This window comes from Tamandua tetradactyla, chromosome 9 (genome assembly GCF_023851605.1).
Source record: "Tamandua tetradactyla isolate mTamTet1 chromosome 9, mTamTet1.pri, whole genome shotgun sequence".
Classification (NCBI taxonomy): Eukaryota; Metazoa; Chordata; class Mammalia; order Pilosa; family Myrmecophagidae; genus Tamandua; species Tamandua tetradactyla.
In genome coordinates, this window is record NC_135335.1 from 44,885,277 (window position 1) to 44,906,931 (window position 21,655).

A 21,655-nucleotide genomic window follows, 5' to 3' on the forward strand; every position below is an offset into this window, starting at 1 on the left:
ACAGTCAGGGGAATTTCATAGGGATCATGTCAGTGATTAAGAGAATACAGCACCAGAAGAGTGGCTGACGCTCCCCCCTAGCCCACCCTTCAACCTCTACCCTGTCTTCCCCATCTCTCAAATACTGAAAGTCTAGGATGTAAGTCCTGTAAAGGCAGAGACTGCTATCTGATTTGTGTTGAGAAGGAGTGACATAATGGTTGTTTTTGACTGAAAGATGCGACAATCCCAAGGGCTCCAGAAGTCATGGTGGATATGTCATCTGAGGTCACTGCTAGCTCTAACTTTCCAGGAACCTACTCTTCAAATCAATTACTATTTATTGAAGTGCCAAGTAACAGTGGGGATGGAGAAACCTTTCCGCCCTGCTCATGGTACATAGACTGAGGTGGCCATAGCAACCTGGCCCTAGTCAAATTAAGTACATACATTTAGCCTACAATCCAGAAACTGTGCTAAGAGACATGCACTCCAAAGTCCTCACACAGCTCCATAGGGGGACACACAGGAGGGGTTCTGGGGAGAGAGCAATGAGGGACAGCAGCTGCCTGGAAGCAACACATATCTTGCACTCACACGTTATTGGTGATACCCAATCACATGAGCTCACCGTGAGGCCAAGGAGCTATAAAATGTAGCTGACTTGTGTGCCCAAGAAGGAGAAATGAGTTTTCTGTGCAATTAGCCAGTCTCTGCTGCAGTCTGTCCTTCAAGTCACCAAATAGTCGTTTCTTTCTCTTTTACCTCCCATCTACTGGTTGGCATTATAGCAGTTAACCAGACAAGACAGCCCCTTCTTTCATAGAATTTAGTCACAGTGAGATGGGTTTCCCCAAAAGGACAATTAATAATCTGACATTTAAAAAAAAATCTTCATCAAGCCAACATACATAAATACAAGTTAATATAGGAACAGATCAAGGGGAGATGTCCATAAACTACTTTCATACAAATCTGAAAAATGCATCAATAATTCCCATCTTGTCTCTTTTTCTGACAAGAATATGAGGCAACAGAATAAAAATCTCAGAAGCAGAAGACATGGTTAACAAAGAGAAGATACTCCCCACTGAAGGGTGATAAGATTTAAAAGAAATAATGAAAAGGGAATATAAAATAATCCATCTTTTATAGACTCTCCCAACTCACCCTAGATTACAGGCTTCATGAGGTAGGCTTACCTGCCTTCTCATTCTGTCTCCAGCGCATTCATAAAATAAGAGGCCAATGGATAAATGAATGGATACTCACAGCATCAGGACAACATAAAATGGCAGCAAAATAGAATCTACTCATATTTCCAATAAAAACCTTCCGCAAACAAGTGATTAAGTCTAGTTCGCTATAAGAGGAAACCAGTTACACACTGTTATGTTTTGCACGCTAATCACATTTCCCAAGCCCTAACCGTAGGCTTCTAAAGTGACATTTTCCAATGGATACTGCCAAACAAACTTTCCATTACCTGTCTGCAAAAACACAGAAGTTATTAGTAAGAGGTAAAGGACAAAAGGTAATTTTTTTCCACTTCAGACAACCAGATACTTTTTCTGAGTAGAAAAGCAAAGCTTCCAACACCCAAGGTGGCAACCCTTAGCCTTTAATTATCTTCCCTGTTTGCAGGCTCCTTATGCATAAAAGCATTCATAAACTGGAAATGTAGGTACAAACTTCCTTTTTGACCTCTTTTAGCTCGGCCAATTAAATTTTCATTTACCTATTTGCAAAAACTATTGCATATGGATCATCTTTAGCTCAGAGAAGAGCGGTAACAAGTTGGAAAGGCAAAGGTTCTTCCCCTTGGGGAAGACAGAAGGAGCCAAAAGTTTCTTCCTCTCGAGCCCAGGCACCTCTCTTCTCTTAGACAATGGGGTGCCCTGCCCTGGCCTTTGCTGGAGAGGCAGATGCAGTGACCCAGTGCCTGTCACAGATTGCTGGTGGCTGCGGTGAACGCCCAGGGGCAACGTGGAGAGCAATGTCAATAAATGAGCATCATGAGCAGGGGCAGGACCTGTTGCACAGAGTCCCTAGGCATGAACCTGTCTGTGCTGCCGAGCAACCCTGGCCTCGGCCCATCTTCCGAGCCTGGTTCCCCAGCCCTCCTGTTGATTCTGTGACCAAGCTGATATCCTTCCAGTAGCTTCCTTTTTGGCTCATGTTAGTTTCTGTTATTTGTGACCCAGAGCCCTGGCTGACCTACATAGTAATAAAACATACTGCACTCCACTAGCAACAGAAGTTAGCAACAGAAATAAGCAAAGAATTTTACCATTACCAAAGAGAACAGTGAAGACAATGTGAGACTGAGAACCTGGACACCTGAGTCCCTGCCACTCCGTGGCCAAGCAGCCTTAGCAATATTCCCAGAGCACTCTGTCTCTGGATCTTCCTCTGTACAAGGAAGGTTAAAGAAGATCATTTCAAGGAAGCTGCAGAGCCCCATGAGCCACTGGAAGGAAGCCTGTGAAAGCAGACATTTCACATCATGTCATTAAGAGATGGTCCAGGTCTAGAAGTGCTGAGGCCGTACACTGATCTGCAATCTGGCAGACTGGTTTTAAATCCCAGCTCCAGCACATGTTAGCTGTGTGATCTCTGGACATTTATCTAAGCCTCTCAAAATTTTAATTTCTTGCCTATAAAAGGGGAATAACCATATGCCTAGCTCACAAATTAACTTAAATGACTAAGTCAAAATTTTCACTTAAAACACTTTGTACACACCCTGGCAAAGATGTAAAAACACTCAATAAACATTACCTGCTTTGATACAATAAACATACTGTTTATTTATATAATGGAATGCTACCTCGCAATGAAGAGCAAACATGGATAAAATTCACAGACACAATTTTGAGTGAAAGAACATGCATAATACCTCAGTAAAATATGAAAATGCAATGCTAGCTGTTCTTGCGAGAGGAAGGATGATCTCACTGGTGATGAAAAAAAAAATTCCCTCTATGGAAAAGATCAACAGTACGCTTGATTTCCATCTCTGGAAAAACACGTTTTTGTTTTATCAGGGGTTTTGGTTGGGTTCTGCTGATTTGCGATGGAGAAGAAGAAGGCAGAAGAGAGAGAAATGACGTCACTGACTCCCCACAAGCGTGGGGACACCCCATGCTAGTTCCCTGGCCAAAGCCAGATGCCCAGGGAGGCTACACCAGAGGGAGGCCCTTTTTTTTGCCTCGATTCCCTGTTCTAGCTAAATAGCTTTATAATGCTAATAGGCAGTGGTTTTTAAAAGTGATCTCTAATGAATTGATATGATGTCTGATAGATGCTTCAAAGTAACTAGGGAGAAGGAAGTGGGGGTATACAGATGAAATAAGACAGGCCATGAGCTGGTAATTGTGAAATTGAGTTTTAAACCCATGGAAGTTCTCTTTACTTTTATATATGCCTAGACTTTTAAAACTTTTCATTACTTAAAAACATTTTTAAGCATGAAATTTTTATAAAACCTAAACATATTCACTGAATTCAAACCAAGGTTATTTTTCTTCAGTCCTAGCTTTGAAAAAGAAAGAAAGAAAAGCCTACCACGTACATAACTTGGTCCAAGTTGCCAACCTACCTCAGAACCAATTCTGGAAAGGGGGAAGAAGTTGGATGGATGTCAAATGAGAACTATAACAAATAGAAATCTACCAAAAATGAGAGAGTAGGCTTGGTTCTAAGATATCTGGGCAAAGCAAAACAATACCCCAGATTTTGTGTTAAAAGCCGGTTCCGCATGTAGAAATCTGTGTCCTGAGCACCTTTCAGGGTAAAAGGCAAATGAAATTTCACTTTGCCTAGCCCTGGTTATTTCAAAACTCACAGCACTGGAGGACCTCTGAGGATACTTCAACCTCTTACAAAAAGGGCATTCAGAGAAGGTCTGGAGTCTTTGGAATGAAATGAATTACATAAGCCATTGGGTTGGTCATCCAGGACCTCTCTGGAAAAATAATTTTCCCACCAGAAACTCCTGTTATGCAAAGGAAAAGTGGGCTGTTTCCCTTGAAGTAATTTGATTTTTCCTTCATTCAACAAACATTTATCAAGCACCTGCATGCTGGGGCGACAACGTCACGAAACCTGGTTCCCCCGTGTCCTTAGAGAAACGGATGAGCCAACAGAAAACCACAGGGTGTTTGGAGCAGAGAGGGAGGATATGCCAGCCTGGGGCAGAGACAGTGGAGGTAGGGCCTTTCGATGACACTGTGCAGAAGCTCCAAGATACACCGACATGCATGCAGGAGGAGGGATGGAGGATGCACAAAGACTCAGGAGCAACAGAAATCAAAGCCAGCCTATCAGCCCCAGAATTAATTTACTTTTCCATGAAGTGGGCCAGGCACAATATGTCCCATAATACAGGATGGGAACAGCAAACACAGACAACCTGCCACCCCTCCACCACCCCCAGGGCCCGCAGTGTTGCCACAGCGCCCTTTCCTCAGGCATTCTCCACACGAGGTCCAAGGCAACCGCTGCCAACTGAGCAGAGCTGCCACTACGGGCTTAGACTCACTTCTCCGTGGAGATTAAAGAAAGCAAAAGGATGACAAGGACCAAGGGAAGTCCTTGTCTTCCCTTTGTCTTCGCCCCTTTGTCTGACTCTATCCTTTCCTTCATTTGTTTCAACTAATGAAACAAATCAAGAACCACTCATCATATCTTAGATTAAAAAGTCACTCTCTTAATTTGTTTCATTTCCTTTGTCTTTGTCTTCGCCCCTTTGTCTGACTGTATCCTTTCTTTCATGGTCTACACTGAAGGCCTGGCAGCCTACCCCGAGCACCTCAGTGCTTCCCTCACCCCAGCATCCCCAAAGCCGCCCCTACCACATGTGAGTCATGCCATTTCCTCGATGTAATTTAGACATTTCTCCATAGTAAGCACACCCTGAATGAACAGATTCCTTTCAAAGAGACCCCTTCACCAACTCATAGCCCAGCAAAAATGAACTAATGGGGGGTGCCAGGGTAGTTCCGTGGTACAATTCTCGCCTCCCATGCGGGAGCCCGGGGTTCGGGAGCCCGGGGTTCGGTTCCCGGTCCATGCACTTCCCCCAAAACACAAACAAACAAGCAAAAAAACAAAAAAAATAGACAAAAATTCAACAAGTGATGGTAGAATAACAGAATAGTCACATTGAAAAAATAATGAAATGAGACCCCCCCATAGAGTATACAAAAAAAAGGAACTAATGAAACAAATCAAGAACCACTTATCATATCTTAAATTAAAAAGTCACTCCAATTTGTTTCATGACCTGCACATGCTTTCTTTACTTATACTTCATCTTCATGCTAGTAAACACAGTCTATCTCCAAATAGTCTTTTAAAGTCAAAATATCTTCCAAAAGCAATTGGCTGTCATGCTTCTTCTCTCCCACAGAATACCTACCTGAAAGATACAACCCATTCCCACCCCAAATAGCAGTTCATTACAGCAGAGGTTCTCATAGAAGGCATCTCAAGAATGACTCCCCTCCTCAGCTCACCCCACCCCCACCCTGCCAAAAGAAAAGCTGATCAGGTTATACCAGGGTTTCTCTGACATTTGGGGCTGGATAATTCTTTTTGGGAGGGGTCATCCTGTGCACTCAACTTGTTCCGCAGCACCCCCGGCCTCTACCCACTAGTTGCCAGTGGCACGCCCCCCTCACGCCCACTATAACATTCAAAAATATCTCCAGACATCACTCCTTTGCTTGCTGCACTTGAAATTCTACTGGATGGCTGGAATTCTCTTTCTAGAATCGACTTCTCTCTTATAACCCTTTAGCCTTATGATTCTCAGCCCTAATTACTCATACCACCACCTAAAGAGCTTTTCAAAAAATATAATGTTCTGCTCCCTCCTTACATAGTCTAAATCCCCGGTTTAGACCATAACATCCTCCCTCCCTGCAACCTCCCTGGTGAGAACTACTCCTTTAGGATTTCACATCACAGCAGTCGTGCTCAAATTGAGGAGGATATCATAACCACCAGGGTATTTTATTAAAACACAGGTGCCTGGGTGGAAGCTGGAGGCTAGGAATTCTCATTTTTAATAAGTTCTCCAGGTGATTCTAATGTAAGCAACCCCCCAATCATTCTTTGAGAAATAATGACCTGCAGGATAAATGGATTCTTAAACAGTGCTTCTCAATAGTTGATGTGGCTGGTGTTTAGGGGGTACAAGGGTAGTCCAGTGGTAGAATTCTCGCCTGCCATGCAGGAGACCCAGGTTCGATTCCCAGCCCATATACTTCCCCCCCAAAAGCAAACAACAAACAAACAACAAAAATTCAACAAATAACAAATGCTCACATGGAAAAAGAATGAAATGTGACCCCCACCATAGAGCATACAAAAAATAAATGAAAACAGTGATGTGCTGAACGAGCTCAGCGCACTGGAAGGAGTCCACACATACAGCCTATCAGCCTTTGATGCCAAAAGTACTCAGTATTAGCTGTTTGGACTCAAAAACGTATTCCTCAAACATGTCACCACATCCCTGGAGTTCCCATTCACTTGGGCCAAAAAAGGCATGGTACTAACAACAAGAAACAAAATTAATAGGCTGAGCCCTATGATTTGGGGTTCACCCCTATGAAACTTATTTTTACAAAGGACAGGCTAAGCCTACTTAAAATTAGGCCTAAGAGTCACTCCCAGAGAACCTCTTTTGTTGCTCAGATGTGGCCCCTCTCTCTAAGTCAACACAGCAGGTGAACTCAATGCCCTCCCCCTACATGAGACATGACTCCCAGGGGGTAAATCTCCCTGACAACAGGGGACAGAACCTCAGAATGAGCCAGGACCCAGCATCAAGGGATTCAGAAAGCCCTCTTGACCAAAAGTAGGAAAGAGAAATGAGACAAAGTTTCAAGCTGAGAGATTTCAAAGAGAGTCAAGAAATTATCCTGGAGGTTATTTTTATGCATTATATAAATATCCTTTGTTAGTTTATGGTATATTGGAGTGGCTGGAGGGAAGTACTGAAACTGTTCAGCTGTGTTTTAGCAGCCTTGATTCTTGAAGACGATTGTATAAAGATATAACTTTTACAATGTGACTGTGTGGTTGTGAAAACCTTGTGTCTGATGCTCCTTCTATCTAGGATATGGACAGATGAGTAAAAACAAATATGGATAAAAAGTAAATAAATAATAGGGGGACGGGGGTAAAATACACAGGGTAGATGGAAATACTAGTGTTCAATAAGAGAAAAGGAGTATGGTATGTGTGAGTTTTTTCTTTTTCCTTTTTATTTCTTTTTCTGGAATGATACAAAAGTTCTAAAAATTATCATGGTGGTGAATGTACAACTATGGATGATATCGTGAGCCACGGGCTATACACCATGTATGGAATGTACGTGCGTGAAGGTTTGTCAATAAAAACATTTTAAAAAGTTAATGAGCTAAGTGCTCGTTTCAGCAGCACATATACGAAAATTGGAACATCCAGAGAAGATTAGCACCGCCCCCCTGCTCAAGGATGACATGCAAATTCATGAAGCACTCCATATTCTTGTTGGAGTTTTTTTTTTTTTTTCTTTTTATTTCTTTTCCTGGAGTGATGCAAATGTTCTAAAAATGATCATGGTGATGAATACCCAATGAGCCAACAGTTGTATACTGTGGATGGACTGTATGTGTGTGAAAAATTTCTCAATAAAAATATATTTTTTAATGTGCTGAAAAATCACGTGGAGGCTCTTGTGGAAACGCAGGCTCCAATTCCGCGGGTCCGGGGAGGGGTCTGAGATTGTGCATTTCCCAGCGCCCAGGGGATGCCCACTCTGGGGATCCCTCTAGAGTGTGAAAGTTCCTACAGGCTTGAGCCACAGCCAGCAACGTGAGTGTGGAGTCCCAAGTCCTGCTGGCATGTACCTCGAACAGCTCGCAACTACAATTCTCAGACGTCTCCTAATTATTACCCTTCTCGGGGGTGGTGAAAAGAACATTAGCAGCGAACTCTGCGCCCCTCACGAGGGCCATGTGCGTTCCAGTTCCCTCTCGCTAAACCACTGCCCGGCCCCGCCAACACCCCTCTCCAGCCACCCCAAACTCGCTGTGGTGTCACGAAGTCACTCGGCCGCACCCTCACCAACTTGTTTTCCCTGCCTGAACTCTTATTTCCACGTCACTACCTCGGCCACCGTCATCACCATTTCCCACCCAGGCCACCCTGCAGCTCTCATTCTTTAAACCCATCTCACGCAGAAGACTTCACAGTCCTCCCCCTGCCTTGAGAGCACCACTCCCCCAGCAGGATTCCAACAGCGCCTTTATTTCAGTACTGCCCTAACCTTCATCTAGGGAATGGGCATGCTGACTGTCACCGATGTAATCAGAAAACATCTTTTGTCTTCCACTGTTCCTTTAAAATTTTTTCACTGGGGGAGGTTCCTTCCCCTGCCCCTAGACAAATACTTGGTCAAGACTCAAGTAACAAGACACTGACTAAGCTGCAAACAGCGTCAATTCAGAAATTATAAGTAGGCAGATCCATGTATTATTTCAAGCTTAGACACCAGACATTCCTTCTCTCTTTCCCTGATGTGTACCTCTACGTCGCCCCCGTTCCATCTCGCATACCTCACTCGCTGATCTCGCTCTGGCTGGGAGCAGGGGGTGTGGGGTGCGAGGAGAGATAAGAAAAGTAAATTCTTACTTGGCTGGAGGTATCAAGCTGGCTTCTCTAGGCCTAGGTGACAGATGTTCAAAGCTAACGTTTTCATTTATGCACACTTTTTCTTAGGTTTTTATTTGAAGATCATTTCAAACTTACAGAAAAGATCCAGGAGTAACAATATATAGACTATTCTTTACCCAGATTAGTCTACTGTTGCCATTTTGTCCATTTTCTTTACCATTCATATTCTCCCTATATATGCATATATAATATATAACATTTCATGTCTAATAAAATGTGGTACGTCTATGAAATAATTTCCCAAACCATTTGGGAATAAGTTGCAATAACACACAGCTTGTCTTTTACACTTACTTCACTGTCCATTTCCAAGAATAAGGATATCCTCTAACATGATCGCAGTCCAGTTTTCCACTCCAGTAACGTTAACATGGATCCTATACTTTTATCTAATCGTTCATGTTCCAATTTTCTGATTTGGCCCAATATTGTCCTTCCTAGCATTTCCCCCCCCCCCCCATTCCAGGATCCAGTCTAGAATTAGGTACTGAATTTATTTGCAACGTTTCCACAGCCCTTACTGCCTCTTACGGCCATGACATTTTGCAGAATACTGCCCTTCCACCCTACCTGCCACCTTTTAAAAATATGATGTTTCTCATATGCGGTTTGTCTGATGTTTCCTCATGGTTGGATTCCACTGGAATATTACATAAGGGATACTGGGTCCTTCTCAGGTTGTCAGATCTGGAGATGCATGGAAACCATCTGATCTCGACATCTCAAGAGATTGCCCTGCCATTGCTGGAGGTCTCTCCTCTGCACCGACCCTGGCAATCACAGCCTCTCATCGGCCACTGAGAATCCAGCACTCCATCCCCAGGTATTCCTCTGCAGAGCCACCCCCCACCCACTCCTTCTCTGGGTAAGATAACCTCCACAACAGCTTCTTCACGTTCAGGGCCCATATCCAGTCACCGAGAAAAATCACAAATTCTTTACCTGTGCAAATTGATGCCAACATAGCAAAAATCTTCTTTTACTCTGCTTCTCAGTGAGCTAGCCAGCACCTGGACATTTGTTTCCACTTTTGAGTTATTATGAATACTGCTGCTGTGAACATTTGTACAACAAGTTTTACATGAACATTATATTTTCGATTCTCTTGGGTATATATACCTAGAGTGTGGAGTTGCCAGTTCATATGGTAACTCTATGTTTAAAATTTTGAGGAACTGCCAAACTGTTTTACAAAGTGGCTGCACCACGGTATAATCCCACCAGCAATGCATGAGGGTTCCAATATATCTCATACTCTCACCAATACTTGTTATTTGAGTCATGCCAATGGAGAAGTAGTTTCTCACTGTGGTTTTGGATTTGCATTTTCCTAACGCCTAATGATATTGAGCATCTTTCCATGTGTTTATTGACCATTTGTTCAGCTTCTTTAGAGAAATGCCTATTTTATTCCTTTCCATTTTTTCAGTTGGGTGATTTATCTTTCCATTGTTAAGTTGTAAGAGTCCTTTTTTAATTCTGGAAACTAGAACTTAATCAGAAATATCCCATCTGCACATAATTTTCTCCCATTTGGTAAGCTGTCTTTTCACTTTTTTTTATAGTGTGCTTAATCTACAAATTTTTTTTCATTTGGATGCATTCCAATTTATTTTTTCTTTGTCACCTGTATTTTTAGTGTCATAACAAGAAACCATAGCCTTATCCAAGGTCATGAAAATGTACACTATGTTTTCTTCTAAGAATTATACAGTTATACAGTTTTTACATTTATATATTACATCAATTTACAGTTTTTACATTTATATATTACATCAATTTTGAGCTCAGTCATGCATATGTTATGAGGATGGGGGGGGTCCAACTTCATTCTTTTGCTTGTGGATTTCCAGTGTTCCCAGTACCACTTGTTGAAAAGATGATTTTTCCCCCATTTCATTGCACTGGCAACAATGTCAAAAATCAATTGGGGGCGGGCCGCGGTGGCTCAGCGGGCAAAGTGCTTGCCTGCTATGCCGGAGGACCTCGGTTCGATTCCCGGCCCCAGCCCATGTAACAAAAACGGAGAAACAGAATACAATAAAACAAGAAAATGTTTAAAAATGTTTCCCTTTCTTCCTTCCTTCCTTCCTTCTCTCTGTCTTTCCTTTTAAAAAAAAAAAAAAAAAAAAAAAAAAAAAAAAAAATCAATTGGCCAAAATAATTAATTAATTAATTAATTAAAATTAAAAAAACAATTGACCATAATCAACAGGCGAGTGGCTAAACAAGGTCTGGTGTGTGTGTGTGTGTGTGTGTATATATATATATATATGCGCAATGGAATATTACGCAGCTGTAAGACAGAATAAAGTCATAAAGTATATAACAACATGGATGGACCTTGAAGACATTATGCTGAGTGAGACTAGCCAAAAACAAAAGGACAAGTACTGTATGGTCTCACTGATATGAGCTAACAGTAATGAATGAACTTGGAGAATTTCAGTTAAGAACAGAGGCCATCAAGAGATAAAAATAGGGTAGATTCTGGGTAATAGGAGCTAAAGGAATACAGATTGTGCAACAGGACTGATTGTAAAAGTTCAGAAATGGATAGCACAATACTACCTAACTGTAATACAATAATGTTAGTACACTGAATGAAGCTGAATGTGAGAATGATAGAGGGAGGAGGGCTGGGGCACAAATGAAACCAGAAGGAGAGAGAAACGATAAAGACTGAGAAGGTATAATCTAAGAATGCCTAGAGTGTACAATGATAGTGACTAAATGTACAAATTAAAAAATGTTTTCGCATGAGGAACAACAAAGGAACGTCAATTTTGCAGGGTGTTGAAAATAGATGGTAATTCATGTTTTAAAACTTTAATTTACATGTGAGACTAAAGCAAAAAATGTTTATTTGGTATAAATTTATATTTTGACTAGTGCATTCCCTAATATAACTTATATGGACAGTTTAATTGAACACCATAAGTACAAGGAACTTTGAATAGGGCATAAGATTTTGTAGGTTTGTCAAAAGTGATGCCCCAATAAATCCCAGAGTGATTTGAACAGTAAATAAAAAAGTATTTGCAAAGTCCCCTTGGGGGAATGGTGAAAAAGAGAGAAAATTTCACTTCCCCATTTGGAGCATTCCTGATATTCTCACAAGTAGTGCAGACAACCAAATCAATAGACCAAGCCCTCAATCTTAGGGTTTGTTCATATGAAACTTATCCCCACAAATGATCAACTAAGCCTACTTAAAATTGGGCCTAAGAGTCACCCCCAGAGAATCTCTTTTGTTGCTCAGACGTAACCTGTCTCTCTCTCAGTCAACATGGCAAACAAACTCATCGCCCTCCCCCTCTCTCTGTGGGACATGACTCCCAGGGGTGTAAACCTCCCTGACAACCTGGGACAGAAATCCTAGAATGTACTCAGCATCAAGGGATTGAGAAAATCTCGACAGAAAGGGGGAAGAGAGAAATGAGACAGTGGTTGAGAGATTTCTAGCATCTAAACAGAGTCTAGAGGTTATCCTTATGCATTTTCTAGATATCCCCTTTTTAGTTTAAGGTGCATTAGAGAAATAGAGGGAAGTGCCTGAAACTGTAGAGCTGTTTTCCAGTAGCCATGTTTCTTGAAGATGATTGTATAATGATATAGTTTTTGCAATATGATTATGTGATTGTGAAAACCTCGTGTCCAATGCTTCTTTTATCTATGATATTGACAGATGAGTAAAAAAATGGATTGAAAATAAATAAATAATTGGGGGGAACAAATGTTAAGATAAATTGAGTAGACTGAAATACTAATGAACAATGAAAGGGGGTGGCAAGGGGTATAGAAAAAAAATAGGGGGAATAAGGTTAAAATATATTGAGTAGATGGAAATACTAATGGTCGATGAGAGGGAGGGGTAAAGGGTATGGTATGTGTGAGTTTTTTCTTTTTACTTTTTATTTCTTTTTCTTGAGTGATGCAAATAGTGCAGACACTATTTGCACTATTTGCACACTGGAGTGATGCAAATAGTGATATTGTAAGCCACTGACTGTTCACCATACACGGAATGTTTGTATGTTAAGAACGTTCATGTTTGTACGTTGTTTTGGTTTGATAATATACAATAAATTAAAATTTAAAAAAATCAATTGGCCATAAATATAAGGGCCCCTTCCCTTTTACTTCTAACAAGGATTGATACCTATCCATCCCTTTCCCCAACCCAAACCCCAGCAACAAAAGAAAAACATCTCAATTATTAATTAAAAAAAAAATTGTTCTGGAAGCTCACCAACAAAGCCTATAAGGTCATTTAAAAATGCAAAATTAGCATAATTTCTCTAAAAGTTAAACGAACAAAGCATATACAATTTTCTTTTAATATACCATCTATAATGTACTCTACTATGTTAGAATGTGATTTTGTCCATCAGGAACCAAAAACCAAGTTTTTCAACTACGGGAAGGGGAAGGAAAGTGCTCAAGATGACTCTTGTTGACATATGACTGTGATTTGACATCCCCAGGCCACTTTTACTATTGATGACTTTTCAGGCAGTGGCTGTGACACCATAGTTGATAAAATTAGCTTTGACCAAGTTCTTTTCCAGGAATAAATGCAATCTGTTGAAACTGAATGAATTTTTCTGAATACCACAAAATCAAGGACATGGTTTCGCAAGCTGTACACATCCTACCAAGAATCAAGAGGGGCTCATATTTTTATTTCTCCACTCCTGTGTTGTGATGGCTACTGACTTTCTGTGGGACTCGCCCTTGGGGAACAAGTCAATCTTAGAAGTGTGGCCATAGAAATTAGCTCACATGACACAATCTTGACCTTCCAAGGAATTTGTCTTCCACCATTAACCTTACAAGCCCAGAATAGCACCAGTCACACCATAATCTCCACGTTACAATTTCTCAACCGCCCACACAGACTATCATTTTACATAGAAGACACATAAACATTCACATATATTTGACAAACACTAGAAAAGCATTCTCAGTTGAAAGGCTAAAATTTAAAGCTATTTAAAGTCTCAGAAGACACAAAGCAACTATATCCATCACATTAAAACGTGCATATTGCCTTGCCAACGTGACACTGTCTACACCAAGACTGATTCAGTGGAGAGGACGTCTGTCTTGCACTGGTGCCAGGGAAGTCAAAATCAAAACCCCAAGGATTCCAGCTGTAAAAAACACCTCCATATGGGTTGTTGAGGGCTTTGGCCAATCACTCTTATTCAACAATTTTCGCTTTTAGAATTCACTACTTCTCTTGTCCCTGGTTTTCATGAGTCAAGTACAGCATCTGAAATCCAACTGCCTCTAGGAACAAACCAAAGACTGTAAGAAGGCAAAGGGCCTGGATGTGGAGGGATGTTGCAAACTGTATAGTCCTTGCCCTCTCAAAAGGAGAAAGCTGCTACCAAGCTCCTGACAACTGTTATCATCCAAGAAAGCTGATCCAATGTGTCTAGATCTTCTGACGTTTCTATAAAAGTTAGATATCTGCATCTGTATGTGAAAGCATGTAATTTTTTAAGGTGAATCAACTAACTCTGTTTTTTAAAACATCGTTCAAGTCAAACAAAACAATTGTAACCAAGAATCTACCTATGGGCTGCTGAATTGTGACTGAGGACAGCAAGGCAAAAAAACATGGGCTCTGGGTTTAAGGCTGGCTCTATCTCTTCTAGCTCTTTGACCTTAGGCAATTTACTCAACCTCTCAGAGATCCATATTTTCACCAGCAAAACTGGCTAACAATAAAGAACCCACTCCAGAAGGCTGAAGTGAAGATTAAATGTTTCACACATGAAGAACCCTCAATAAATATTATCAGAAGTATTCTCTATTCCATGCAGGAGACCCAGGTTCGGTTCCTGGGCAATGCACAAAAAACAGAGAGAGAGAGAGAGAGAAACAAAGAAAGAAAGAAGGGAAAGAAAGAGGGAAAGAGAGGAGATAGAGAGAAAGAGAAAGAGAGAAAAAAGTATTCTCCAAATTAGAGCATGCTCCATTTCAAGAGATTTCTCCAAAAGGCATTCTTAACAAATATGCCTTTGTTAAGATGGTCTAAGTTTGCAGTGATAATAAGAACGCTTGTATAACAGCAGAAAGGCTTCAGCAGACCAGAGCAAGGGACAAAGCAAAGCTCGTGACACTTAAATACAGATTTAAAGGTAAAGTTGTACATGTGGGAAGCACAACTTAATGTCCTAAATACAACATAGGGGAAAATGAGCTGCGGGAAGAAGGTTGAGGCATGTGAGTGGAATGTGTGGGTGACATGTGGCACAAAACATGATGACCAGAAAATAAACAAGCGCTCATGAGTAATGACCCTGTGTATCCGTTAGATATAACCAGAATGCCACCTATATTTCTGGAAGCCAAGCATAGGAAAGAAATGCACTGGATAAAGCCACAGAGTGGTATCAGGATGTTCAATGGGCTTGAAACTGTTCTAGGAGGGAAGTGAAGCCCAGGGAAATTAATTGATTCACAAGATGTTGCATGTGAACCCAGCACTCCAAATCCAGAGTCCAACCTTTTAGGTTTAATTTTGGAAAACTCAACTGAGCAAAGAATAACCATTTCTTCATTCATGACTCATGGAGCCTCTAATAGAACTCATATGTTTTGTGAATATCTTAAATGTGGATGTAATAACCATATCTCCTAAAATTTCTTTGCATTTATTTCTAATTTTTGAGTCAAACTGGGATTCCCTGAAACACACTCAGGGAAGCAAGTAGGCAGAAGACTTCCTGGCTGCCTTCAAGAATCACAAGTCCCAGTTAAAGAGATTTCTCTACGTGACTTGGGCAGATCAAAGAAAGGAGGGCTTGCTTCCTTGCAACCAGGGAGGAGGGTGAGATGGATGGCAGCAAGCTTTAACCAAGAAGAGGCCTTCAAGCTCAGCCCACCAATCTTCAGAGCTGTGGAGAAGTCACGCAGATCTTGTGTGGGCGTTGAGAGCACACACCCTTTGACTTACTGATAAGGTACAGAAAAAGAAGAGGCAGTGGGCAACTGGTCACAGAATCATAGCATGCAAGCTCAAGGATGCTTTATCAACCGGGCTCCCTGCATCTGAAGAGTCTGGGTAACGCTGCCAGCTCCCAACACACAGATCTCTGCAGATGTTTGGAAAACCAAGTGCAGGGACTAATCACAGCAAGAAGACCAAAGTGACTGTGTACTTTAGGTTCCAATCAGGAATCAGTGAGGAAGGGGCGGCCTAAACAAGATCACACACCAGGTCAGAGCCTCCAGACAAAAATTAACCCATACTTGAGCTCCAGCCAACCAGGTCATTGAGTGTTTCCTGAACACAGCTTGTTCTCTCTCATCTTGACAAACTGACTCACGTTCCTTTCTGCTTAGGATGGCCCCTTGGCTGGCCTCCTGCACAGAACTCGTGCCCATTTTTCCTCAGGAGCATCCCCGGGGAGCCATGTCTCCAACCCAGGAAGCCCATGACATCTTTTCCCCACTACTCTCACAATTACTTCTTATATATGGCCCTCAGCCTCTGTCTTATCTTTCTACTACACTGCGAGTTCCGTGGAGGTTAAATGACATATACCCCACCACCACAAATCGTTGCTCACTGCCCCATACATACGGACACATTTCTTGCATTAGCGGTAGGTTTGCGTAACATTATTTTAAGCAAAACTTGCCAACTGGTGGCCCTAAGGTCAAACCCAGCTCACAAACAATGCAGTCTTCTCAGTGTTTTTAACAGACTGATAGTAATTGCCACTATTTAAGAATCAGAAAATCCATGTTCAAGTCTGCCTCTCCAGCTTTTGTTAACAAAAACAAAACCAAGGATTTGGCAGTGCTGGGCTCATATTTCTGCATGGCAGGAGGTAGGTGGAGAGAGTGTGAGGGCCCCTCTCAACAGGAGAGGCACTTACCTTCTCACGTGCCCCAGTCTTCTCTCAACTAATTTATGCATGTGCTGCTCTACACGCCTGCTGAATATAAGGAAGCCACAAAATCCTGTTCACATATCAACACACTGAGAATATCTAAAAGGTTATTTACTGTTCTTGACCCAGAGAAACAATCAAACATCAAGTTGTTTTAATGTGGACTTTAATCACTTCCTATAACTGCAGAGAGTAACTTTTGTCTTGCTCCAAATAATGAACCTGGAATAGTGGCTGTGTTTAAACACTGACAGGGTACACAAATAAAAGGTGATTATTTGTGGAATACCAGTGGCTTATGAGTAGCTCTGATCACAGGAAGATGTGTAAGGTTATAAGGAAAAGAGAGTTTTCTGATTATCAGAATTAAAGGAGCCTATCTAGACAGCCCCTTCCAACATGAAAAAATTAGAACGGACACAGCCCAAATACCTCAAAAGAGTGGGATAGAAAGATCAAAAGAAATGGTGGAGTTGTACAGAGAAGGGTGGAGAACCTCAGGCATTTTGGGCAATCTGTGCTTTAGGGCAAAGTGGCTCCTGGCCTAAGGATAAGCCAGGGAGGCTCAGGCCAAAGGAAGCCAATGTACATTTAAACCAGGGAAGAACAAAGGAGGATTTCTTGGGATCTGGGCAGCGCATCAGCAGTGTCCACTAAACATCTAAACTTTTGGAGTCACCATTGCTTGTATCTTGTTAACTGAGCTGAGTCCTGAGTGACACAGCTTCTTAACTGATGACAGCCACATTTCTTCTGCATCTCCACTTCTAACCTCTCTCCAGAACTCCAGATCAGAATTTAAGTGCCTCATAAATATCTCCACATTTGTTCAAACCTCATCGGGCACCTTCATGCATCTGGGCAGCTGACATCTGCCCTATGACTGTGATAACATGAACCAGTATCAAATCATTCTCTCCCCGAAATCCATTCCTTCTCCCAACGACCTGTCATAATTAATGGTACCACTACAAATCAGGAAAGGAGCTTAAATTATCTTTGACACCTCTCTCCCTTACAGCTATCAAAGCCAATGAGCAAGTCCTACTGAGAAGACCCTTCTTAAATTCTCCTGCATATGCCCCTGCCTTTCTTGGAGTGCCACAAGTCTGGTTTGGTGTCTCCTTGGGACTTTCACAGTAGCCTCCTTGATTCCAGCCTCCCGCCTTTCCAGTAGCACTGGCTTTCTGAAACACCTGTCCAACAGTACCCTTCCTTAGTTTCCAGGGCTGCCATAACCAAGGACCACAAACTTGATGGCTTAAACCAAGAAGAGAAGTTTACGTTCTCACAGTTCTGGAGGCTGGAAGTCAGAAACGAAGGGGTCCGCAGGGCTGCGCTCCCTCTGAAGATTCTGGGGAAGAATCCTTCCTTGCCACCTCCTGGCTTTTGGTGGTTTACTGGCAGTCCTTTTCTTGCAATTACGAGCTCTACCTCTGTCTTCACCTGGCATCCTCCCTCATGTCTCTCTGCCTCCACATCCAAATTCCCTCTTCTATAAGGACACCAGCCATAAGGGATTAGGGTCCACCCCACTCATTTTGGCCTCATTTTGTCTCTAATCACATCTTCAGAAACCCTATTTCCAAATAAGGTCACATTCACAGGATCAAGGGTTAGAACTTGGATTATATCTCTGTTTTTTTTGTGGGGGGAGATGGGAGTACACAAATCTATGACACTTTCCTACCCAGAAATCTTGAAAGACTCTCACGGCCCAAAAATAGCAGCATGAGTCCCTCAATCAGCGCTCAGGGTGGTGGGGTCTCAATCCACATTCCTGGCCTCATCTCCCACCATATCCTACACAACTTCTACGATCTGCGACAATACATCTTATACTTTTTTTGCTCTGGGCTCTCACAGGATATTACAAAAGCCTCCGCGGACTATTTATTTCACTATGCCTTATAACAGAACAAGCATAAGCCCTTTCTCTCCTACAATTTCCTATATGCCCAAAAGGCATTATGGCCCTGTCTTACTCATTTCTGCATTCCTCTCAAGGAATAGCATCAGAACTATCCATGTAATTATTCAACTTAGATTGCTGAATCAAACTCAAAGCTATAAGAAAATAAAACTGTCGGCAGCCCACTTGTCCTCACTCCTCTCAAACCTCAGCTCTTCTGTAAAATATAAAATGCAACCCACACTGTGCCACCAACACCCATTCCTCACCCTCTCTGAGCTTCACATTTCTGTTCTGACAATGGAGGGAGTGTTATAAATGACATCATAAAATTTGAGAGCTAAAAGTGACCTTGTCCAAGCCTCACATTTACAATAATGATAGTTCCTCAGAGAAGTGAAATGTTATGTCTAAGTTCACAAAATGTGTAAATAAATAATCACAAGTGGAAGCTTTACTTAAAGCATCAACAATGGATAGTGTTAGATATGGCGCTAAGGGCCAAAGCAAGGATCAAAGGAGCTGAAATCTACTGACCTCACACAAGTTCTCTTCCCAATACACAAGTATACCCTGAGTTATCTAAAGCCTAGGACCCTTTTCCAGTTATTGCACCATGGGAGCCAGTTGCTCTCAGCCTGCTCAGCTATAACCAAATCCTCACTCTTCTAACATTAGTTATATTCTCCTCCTGGAGCCAAACTTCCCTCCACTCTGAGCCGATGAGCTTTGAGTGGAACCAACTCAACCAGCCCTGGTTAAAGAGGGGATCACAAATCCTGGCCACAGACCCCAGAGATAGTGAATATAACTGGCTGGGGGAATTGGGGGGAAGACACTCTCCTCCCCTTGCATGGGTTGAGAAGAAGGCACAAGTTCAAAGCTGCAGGTGACTGCTTTGAAACCACAAAGGGAGGGCCTGCCTGAGAATGGGCCAACCCAGAGGAAAACAGAGATGAAATATGGAGAGAGTAAAAGAAACATGGAGCAAAGGCATGCCATCACTTCAACCCTTTGGCTTCAGCCAGTTACATGAGCCAACAAATTCCTGTATGTGCTGGGCTCTTAGCTGTTTGCACCTTAAAGCATCATGATTAATATAAAGACTGTGAAGGAAAAGCAACCGGAATTGCTTTACTTAAAGAAAATAGCCAAAAATGGTCTCACAGAAGATGAAAGACTGTGTTTCCACCAGTAATGACCGAAATTTGATACAAAGGCCTTTGTACAGACAATGAAAATTATCAGAAATCTGTTGAAACTAAAAGACAAGGTGCCTAACAGGGACTAATTTATGAAATGCAAGACATAAAACCCAACTGTCAGCTTCGGTACAGAGACTGAATCTTGTCCCTTTATCACGGATGCAGAAGATAAATAAGACTGACACGGTCCCCTGCCCTCACTCAGCTTTTCACATTATCACACGTAGACATTATTCTCCATTTTCTTTTTTTAGTTGAAGAATTCCTCAGAACCTCAGTTCTGAATTAAGGCACTGAAGAAGGGATCAAGGGTAAAAGATGAAAAGCCAGAACACCAATCCTCAAAGAATACAAAATAAAAGAAGCTCTAAACCCTAACTGCAATATCTTTTCAATTTGCATCTTTAAAAATGTCTGATTATATAATGCACACATGTCACATCTGACTGTTCAACTGACACTGCTCTAAATAAGGACTTTAACAAAAATCAACTAAGGTGAAGTAAGCCATCACCACCAAATCAAAGCTAGAATAACCTCTGGCATTTAACACTCTAATATGAATCTTAACTGCTATAAGGTTTCTGTCAACTGGATCACAAGCCTCTCTTTAAAAAAGAAGAAAATGCCATGTTCAATGAAAAAGTCTGCCCAGCCCTACCAAAAAGCAAAGATCTGGTGATCTGAAGATAAAGTTCTTCAGGACAAGAATGAGGCTGTCCTGCCATTCTTTCTGCCTCATGGTCTTGAAAGAATCCAGCAAGGGCAGATTCAGTGGTCTGGTGAAAAGCCAGAAGATAAGACCAACCACGTACTCTTCTGATCCATTCATTCACAAATGCAATTCAACATATCCTTTAGGACAGAGAGGTACTCCAGGTACCTGAGACACAGTGCTGAGCCCGATAGATAAGGTCTCTGCCCTCGAGCAGCTCAAATTCTAAGGGTGAGATAAAGATGTAATTTAGGGAACAATGCAAAGTACAGCACTGGGGAATTAACTACCATGAATAAGAATAAAGCAAGGTCAGGACACTTGCAGGGATGCAGCAGCCAAAGGGATAAAAAGTGAAAAGGCAGATAAGAGGAGGTCTCTCCAGAGGAGGCAAGGGGCTGAGCCCTGTAAATTTAAAGAGAAAAGGTAAGGGCAAAGGCCCCTAGTAGGAATGAGCTCATAGTGTGCAAGGAAGAGCAAAGTGGCCAACATGATCAGAGCTGAGTGAACCAGGAGAGCCACACATGGGTAAATTTCAGAGGGCAGGTAGCAGAACAGCAGATGTCAAACAGCTGTTGACAATTGGCCACATAGCAGAAGATTTGGATCCAATTCTTCTGCCATGCCTCCCAGGTACTAGATTTTTTTTTGGAGTGGGGGTGTGTTTTGTTTTAAACTCCTCTGGATAACTGTAATGTGCAGCCAGCCAGGGTTGAGAACCTATCATGATACAAGATTTTGTTTGAAGTGAATAAAAAAGTATTTGCAAAGTCCCCTTGGAGGAATGGTGAGAAAGGGGGAAAATTCAACTTCTCCAAGTGGAGAATTCTTGACATTCTCAGAAGAGTGTGGACAACCAAAGCAATAGGCTGAGCCCCCAATCTTGGAGTTTGTTCATATGAAACTTAACCCCACAAAGGATAGGCTAAGCCTACTTAAAATTAGGCCTAAGAATCAACCCCCCCCTCAAGAAAACCTCTTTTGTTGCTCAGATGTGGCCTCTCTCTCTCAGCCAACACAATAAGCAAACTCACTGCCCTCCCCCTCTCTACATGGGACATCACTCCCAGGGGTGTGGGCCTTCCTGGCAATGTGGGACAGAAATCCTTGAATGAGCTGGGACTCGGCATCAATGGATTGAGAAAACCTTCTTGACCAAAAGGGGGAAGAGCAAAATGAGACAAAATAAAGTATCAATGGC

The 21,655-nt window shown here is 42.0% G+C and overlaps 1 protein-coding gene and 1 non-coding gene across 8 annotated transcripts in view; one reads left to right on the plus strand and one right to left on the minus strand.

Annotated features, from left to right (window-relative positions):
• The window catches only part of ITPR1 (inositol 1,4,5-trisphosphate receptor type 1), a 355,613-nt gene that overhangs the window by 226,231 nt on the left and 107,727 nt on the right, over positions 1-21,655 (minus strand). The window lies entirely within an intron of this gene.
• On the plus strand, positions 7,416-7,523 carry LOC143647471 (U6 spliceosomal RNA). The gene has a single exon (XR_013158099.1). It is a non-coding gene; the product is annotated as a U6 spliceosomal RNA (small nuclear RNA).